The sequence below is a fragment of the Lepus europaeus genome, chromosome 11 (genome assembly GCF_033115175.1).
Source record: "Lepus europaeus isolate LE1 chromosome 11, mLepTim1.pri, whole genome shotgun sequence".
Taxonomy (NCBI): Eukaryota; Metazoa; Chordata; class Mammalia; order Lagomorpha; family Leporidae; genus Lepus; species Lepus europaeus.
Window position 1 is genome coordinate 31911826 of NC_084837.1, and position 6931 is coordinate 31918756.

Below are 6931 nucleotides of genomic sequence, written 5' to 3' on the forward strand. Positions count from 1 at the left end.
GGTATCCTATATTATTTTCCTCAGACATTTCTCTGAAATGTACATAGAGTTTAAATGCTAATTGGAAATTTTTCTTTAAAAACTATGTAACTAAGAAAATTGATAATTAAATTGGATTATTCATCTGTTCACTACTCAGGAAAGGAATAACTTCCATGTGCTTTTAATTATTATGATAAATACTAGGCATTGATGAATAAATATGCTATTCCTTTTTCTCATTTTTATTCTTTTGTTAATGAATTCCATCATAGGAGCAAAAATGGATTCTCATGAGTCAAACTCATTACTCACAATAGATTCACTCACTCTAAGGCGAAACTGATATACTTTCTTCTTGTGAAATCTCTCACCTATAATTTTGTATTTATGCTGTTTCCTTTCATTATACTTATCTCTTGTACCTGTTTTTTCTTTTATTTTTCCTATCAGGAATTAATGTATTGAATTGAACTACATGCTCTAGAAATCACAAATAGTAATTGAAACTTAATCTAATTCCAAAGATAAATCATCTTTTTTCGCATATAAAATGAGTGAGTAATAAAAAGGATATCTACAAAACCAAGGAAAAATTCATAACTTTGTGAACATCATCTAATGTAACATAGGATAAATAAAAATAAATTAATATGAGATCTTAGAGATAGGAGAACTTACTTTGAATGCTGTAATAAAATGTCATTTGAGAAAGTATGGCTTAGAAAAACATAGAAGATAGACAAACATGTAACTTCATCTAGGATGGATGACTTTTGTATTTTCAGTCATTATATACCATTGTATATCAATATTTAGTGTTCCTTAATCATATCCCAAACCAATTTAATATGAAACTGAAAGCAAGTAAGTGCATACAAATAGATAGGCTATTGTATAATGAAAAATTATTTTCAATGTTTAAATTTGTGAAATTATTTTAGTTAATGTTGTTTAATGTTGCAATTCCAGATCACTTAATATTTGAATATACAAAATAGTAGGGCTTAAATAAAGTTTACAGAAAATCATGATATCTTTTATAAACCTTCCAATTTGATATTCACGTAACCTTACATAGAAAAAGGGTGAGGGAGAAATAATAATTATGTGGTAGAATGGAAAAAAGAAAAAAAATGAAGCTCTACCAAGGCCAAATTCTGTTATATGAATGTATTTTTTTCAGAAATGTGATGTTAGCAAGTTTGCCTTTTAAAGCATGTTTTTAAAAGAATCAAGGGAGATATATTTTAGATTTAGATACATGTTAGTTATTTTAAATTTCATGATTTTAGTCCCCCTGACCTCAGGTCTGTATTGTAATAGCAATGATCCTGAAAGACTTACATTCAAAAGAGAAAAAAATATGGAGAATAAGGCATCTAGTAGACATCACTCATATCATATTATCATCTATGATGACTAGGCACAGAAGGATATGGAATTACTCTCCTAAAAAAATCAATTGGAACAGTCTACCTTTTAGAATTCTAAGGGTTTGTGAAGCATAGTAACTGGTCAATCATTTTAATTTTTTTTAGAATGATATATTTTGAATGAAATGTCATAGTGTAGGAAATGACCACTCTATAAGTAGTACAATTTCCTTCACCTTTTATTTTTTAGGATATAATTGAAGTCACTTTTCTCTGTGACCAGTTCTTTTACAGTGAGTATTAAAATGTTATTCCATTGTTCACCTGCATAAAAGCAGTTGTCATGCACATTTACAGCAAGTGCCTGAGAGGAAATGGAATATTTTAGCACCACAGAGAGCCTCACATTTTGCAGACAGCCATCAACCATTACATTTTGTATGCAATTCTATATTCCTTTAAAAATCTGCTATCAATTATATTATATTGCTTTATTTTATCGCTATATTGGCATTGTAATATGTATTTGCTATAATTTAGTTTACATGATGAATTTTAAATTGGCTTATTTTTAAATTACTTTACAATATGTGATATCACAATTCTTGAAGAAAATCCAGTTCATCAGTCAACCATTATAACAAGTAAAACTAAGTAAGTGTAAGTTAATATTTGTAAATATGCTGTATTTGTCATTGAAAAGAGTTTATGGTACAAATTATTCTGAAATATATATAGATATAGACCTGAATCAGGATACATTGAAATAGAAGTCCATAAGAGGGCACTAAAAGGAAAGCAAACTAGATGTATTTTGCTCACAGGATAAAAATAGCATGCCCTATATACCCATGAATCCCAATTCTCTGTTATTTAACACTCCAACCACCTACATGTGTTTATTTAATTTAAAATAACTTCAAAATCTTACTAAACAGTTAACTCTAACTCTATTTTTATGTATCCCTACATTTTAAGAAATAGTATATATTAGATTGTTAACTGGTTAGAAACATTATGTTACATACACCCAAAATTTGTAGGGAAATGAAAAATAATTCAATATTTTAGTATTTTTATATACTCTGAAAAAATGTTACTGCCGATATTATCTTCACTATTTATGTCTAATGCAATTATTTCATATGCAAGCTACAAAAATTAATTAGTAATACAAAGAACTAAATATTAAATTTGGCAAGTCATTATCAATTAAGAATGAATCCTGAAAATATTGTGAGATATATTAATAATTACTATAAATGATACCACTCTAAATGTAGTGGAATTTATTATTTTTAAAATGTTTTTAATTTTTTTTATCTATTTGAGAGGCAGACAGACACAGAGAAAAACAGGGGGAGAGGGCACTTTTGTCCATAAGTTCATTCCCTAAAGGCTGCATTTGTCAAGCACGGGGCCAAGCCAAAGTCCCGAAGGCAGTCAGGGTCTCCCATGTGGAAGTCTTGAGCCATGACCACTGCATCCTTGGGGCAGCAATAAAGGGAAACTGAATTGAGAAGCCACGGCTGTCTATCAAATGCAGGTACTCCAGTATGGTATATGGGCAACCTAACTGCTTAACATCTTAGCTGACGAATAACTTCCCCATGAGGTGAAATTTAAAATACTGTTTCTTGACAAAAGCTTTTTAAAATAGCTGAGTTAAGAGTATCAATATACTCTTCATATTGACAGTTCATTTGAAATATTGATGTAGTATTGTCCTGTGAGTGACTTATTTTACATTATTCAGCCAACTTTTAAAAATAATGTTCTTGACAGAATGTATTGAAGTCATCATTTTTATACCAGTGGTATGAATCATGTAGAGGCCAAGAAAGGACTGGCATTCCTGTCCATGGATTTCCCTTTCTCCAAATTAGGTGCTATTATTTCACTGAGTGGGCCTTCTAATCCACACATGAAAAAATGCTTAGGATCACTAGTTATTAGAGAAATGAAAATAAAAGCCACAGTGAGGTTTCACCTCACCCCAGTTAGAATGGCATTAATACAGAAATCAAGAAAATAAATGCTAAAGAGGATGTGGGGGGAAAAGATACCGAAATACACTGTTGGTGGAAATGTAAACTAGGGCAGCCATTGTGGAAGACAGTATGGAGATTACTCCGAAATCTGAAAATAGACCAATCATATGACCCTACCATCCCACTCCTGGAAATTTACCCAAATGAAATGAAATCAGCATATGAAAGAGTTATCTGTACCCCTGTGTTTAGTTCTGCCCAATTCACAATAGCTAGGATGTGGAATTGACACAGATGTCGACCAACTGATAACTAGATAAAGAAAATGTGATATATATACACCATGGGATGCCATTCAGCTACAAAAAAGAATGAAATCCTGTATTTCTCAACAAAATGGGTGCAGTTGGGAAGCATTAATACTTAGTGAAGTAAGCCAGTCCCCAAAAGAAAAATGTAATGGTTTTCCTGATCTGTGGTAACTAATAGAGTACAAAAAATGTGATTTATATGAGTTAAATTGACATTTGTTTTAAAGATTTATTTATTGGGCCAGCGCCGTGGCTTAACAGGCTAATCCTCCGCCTTGTGGCGCCGGCACACCGGGTTCTAGTCCCGGTCGGGGCGCTGGATTCTATCCCGGTTGCCCCTCTTCCTGGCCAGCTCTCTGCTATGGCCCAGGAAGGCAGTGGAGGATGGCCCAAGTCCTTGGGCCCTGCACCCGCAAGGGAGACCAGGAGAATCACCTGGCTCCTGCCTTCGGATCAGCATGATGCGCCGGCCGCAGCGGCCATTGGAGGGTGAACCAATGGCAAAAAGGAAGACCTTTCTCTCTGTCTCTCTCTCACTATCCACTCTGCCGGTCCAAAAAAAAAAAAAAAAAGGATTTATTTATTTATTTGAAAGCCAGAGTTACAGAGAGAAAGAGAAATATTCCATCCTCTGGTTTACTACCCAAATAGCTGCAACAGCCAGAGCTGGGCCCATCCAAAGCAGGAGCCAGGGGTTTCTTCTAGGTCTCCCACATGGGTGTGGGAACCGAAGCACTTGGGCCATCTTCTATTGCTTTCCCAAGCCATAGCAGAGAGCTGGATCCAAAGTGGAGCATCTGGGACTTGAACCGGCAACCATATGGGATGCCAGCACTGCAGATGGCAGCTTTACCCACTAAGTCACAGCACCAGCCACAAAATTAAAATTTAGAAAATTGATTATTGTTAACAGCCCTTGTTTCCATTGTTCAGGAACAATGTTTTCTTCCTCTTAATGTTTGTTGAATTCTTTACATAGTGGAGGGTTAATCTTATGATTATAAAATAAACTGTAAGTATGTCATTGTAAAAATTAAAAGAATAAGAAAGGAAGGAGGAGAGAGGGTGGGTAGGAGTATGGATGGGAGGGAAAGTAGGGTGGGAAATATCGCTGTGCTCCTAAATCTGTGTATGCGAAATACCTGAAATTTGTTCACCTTATATAAATAAAAAAAATTAGTGGCCTTGCATCCGCCTTTCTCTTCTCCTTGCGTTGACGCCGCCCCTCTCTCGTCAGCCTCCGGCCCGCCGGCTCCTCAAAGCCGAACACCATGCCTTCAATAAAGTTACAGAGTTCTGATGGAGAGATTTTTGAAGTTGATGTAGAAATTGCCAAACAGTCTGTGACTATCAAGACCATGTTGGAAGATTTGGGGATGGATGATGAAGGAGATGATGACCCGGTTCCTCTACCAAATGTTAATGCAGCAATATTAAAAAAGGTCATTCAGTGGTGCACTCACCACAAGGATGATCCTCCTCCTCCTGAAGACGATGAGAACAAGGAAAAGTGAACGGATGATATCCCTGTTTGGGACCAGGAATTCCTGAAAGTTGACCAAGGAACACTTTTTGAGCTTATTCTGGCTGCAAACTACTTAGACAGCAAAGGTTTGCTGGACGTTACGTGCAAGACTGTTGCCAATATGATCAAGGGGAAGACTCCTGAGGAGATTCGCAAGACCTTCAACATTAAGAATGACTTTACTGAAGAAGAAGAAGCCCAGGTACGCAAAGAGAACCAGTGGTGTGAAGAGAAGTGAAACGTTGTGCCTGACACTGTAACACTGTAAGGATTGTTCCAAATACTAGTTGCACTGCTCTGTTTATAATTGTTAATATTAGGCAAACGTAGACAAATGCAACAGCAAATCATTTGTTTTAGCAGAATATTGTCCTCGCTGCATGTGTAGTTTGAGTACAGATTCCAAACCCGAGTTTCTTCTAGTATGATTGAAAGTTCCTGTTTACTTTGCTCTGAATAAAACTGAACTGTGGGTTCTCGATAGAAAGTGGCATTTGGGGCTTCCTCTCTTCTTACAGAGTGATTGCTGCCTGGTTTATTGTCCAGTTAAATTGAGTGATCTTTTAAAAGTTGGCATTGTAAATAAAACAACTTCCAAAAAGTTTTCTGAAATAGAATTAAAAAAATATTATCTTTAAAAAAATTATAAAAGGTAGGGGGCAGGCTGGCATTGTAGTGCAGCTGATTAAGCTGTCATTTGTGACATATATATCCCTATCAGAGTTTAGGTTGGAGTATCAGCTGCTCCACTTCCAATCCAGCTTCCTACTAATGCACCTGGGAAGGAGGCAGAAGATGGTCCAATACTTGGACCTCTGCCACCCATCTGGGAAGCTTGGCTGGAGTCCCTGGCCCCTGGTTTCAGGTGGAAGAGTCCTGGCAGTTGGGTCATTTGGGGTGTGAACCAGTGGATAGAAAATCTCTGTATATCTCTCTATTCTCTTTCTCTTTTTTTTTTTTTTGCCTTTTAAATAAATAAATATTTTTTTAAATAAAGGACACAAAAGAAATGGGGACAGGGTGGTGTCTTAGGATTAGTTGACTTCTTAGGGCACACTGCAGAGTTAGTGAAGTGAATGCTGATATTTGCTATGATACTAACTTATGCAGATGCAAGTTGGCTTTAATCATTTGCTATATTGGGAGCAGGGTGGGGTCTTGGGATTAGTTGACCTCATTGGGAGCCTTGCAGTATTAGTTTTGAATGAATGCTGACATTTGCCATGACACTAACTTACACAGAAGCAAGTTTGCCTATCTTTATTCATTCTCTAAAAAAGTTATATTGGGGATCATTACTATCCTTCTTTACAAATAAATCTTTATCCTTATGTTTAGTAAGCATAATATTCTTTTGTTCATGTAAATTACATGGAAGAAAAATGTAGAATTCAGGTCATATTTACTGTCAATTCTGTGTAATTTTAGCCAAATAGAATATGATCTTTCTAGACCTAACAGACAAGAATTCTTTAGAACATCTTGTACAATCTACTTTAAATTAGTGAATAATAGGTGAAGGATGTCTAAGTAGTAGTTTCTTCCACAGTGCTTTCACTGCCAGCTGCCCAAATAATTTAAAGACATTTTCATCCTTTGCCTTCCCTGTATACACTAGTTTTATTCAAAGAAATCAGTCCATCTCATCCTGTTTGCTGTATCTGTTGATCTTCTGAGGCATTGATGCCAGGATGGTACTGTGCTTACAAAGTGTTTCAGTAAGTACTTGTGTTGCTAATGTGGCTTACC

At 35.7% G+C, this 6931-nt stretch overlaps 1 pseudogene; it reads left to right on the forward strand.

The window, feature by feature from the left end:
• The first annotated feature begins 4853 nt into the window (after positions 1 to 4853).
• Positions 4854 to 5668, forward strand: LOC133769399 (S-phase kinase-associated protein 1-like; annotated as a pseudogene).
• Positions 5669 to 6931: the final 1263 nt, after the last annotated feature.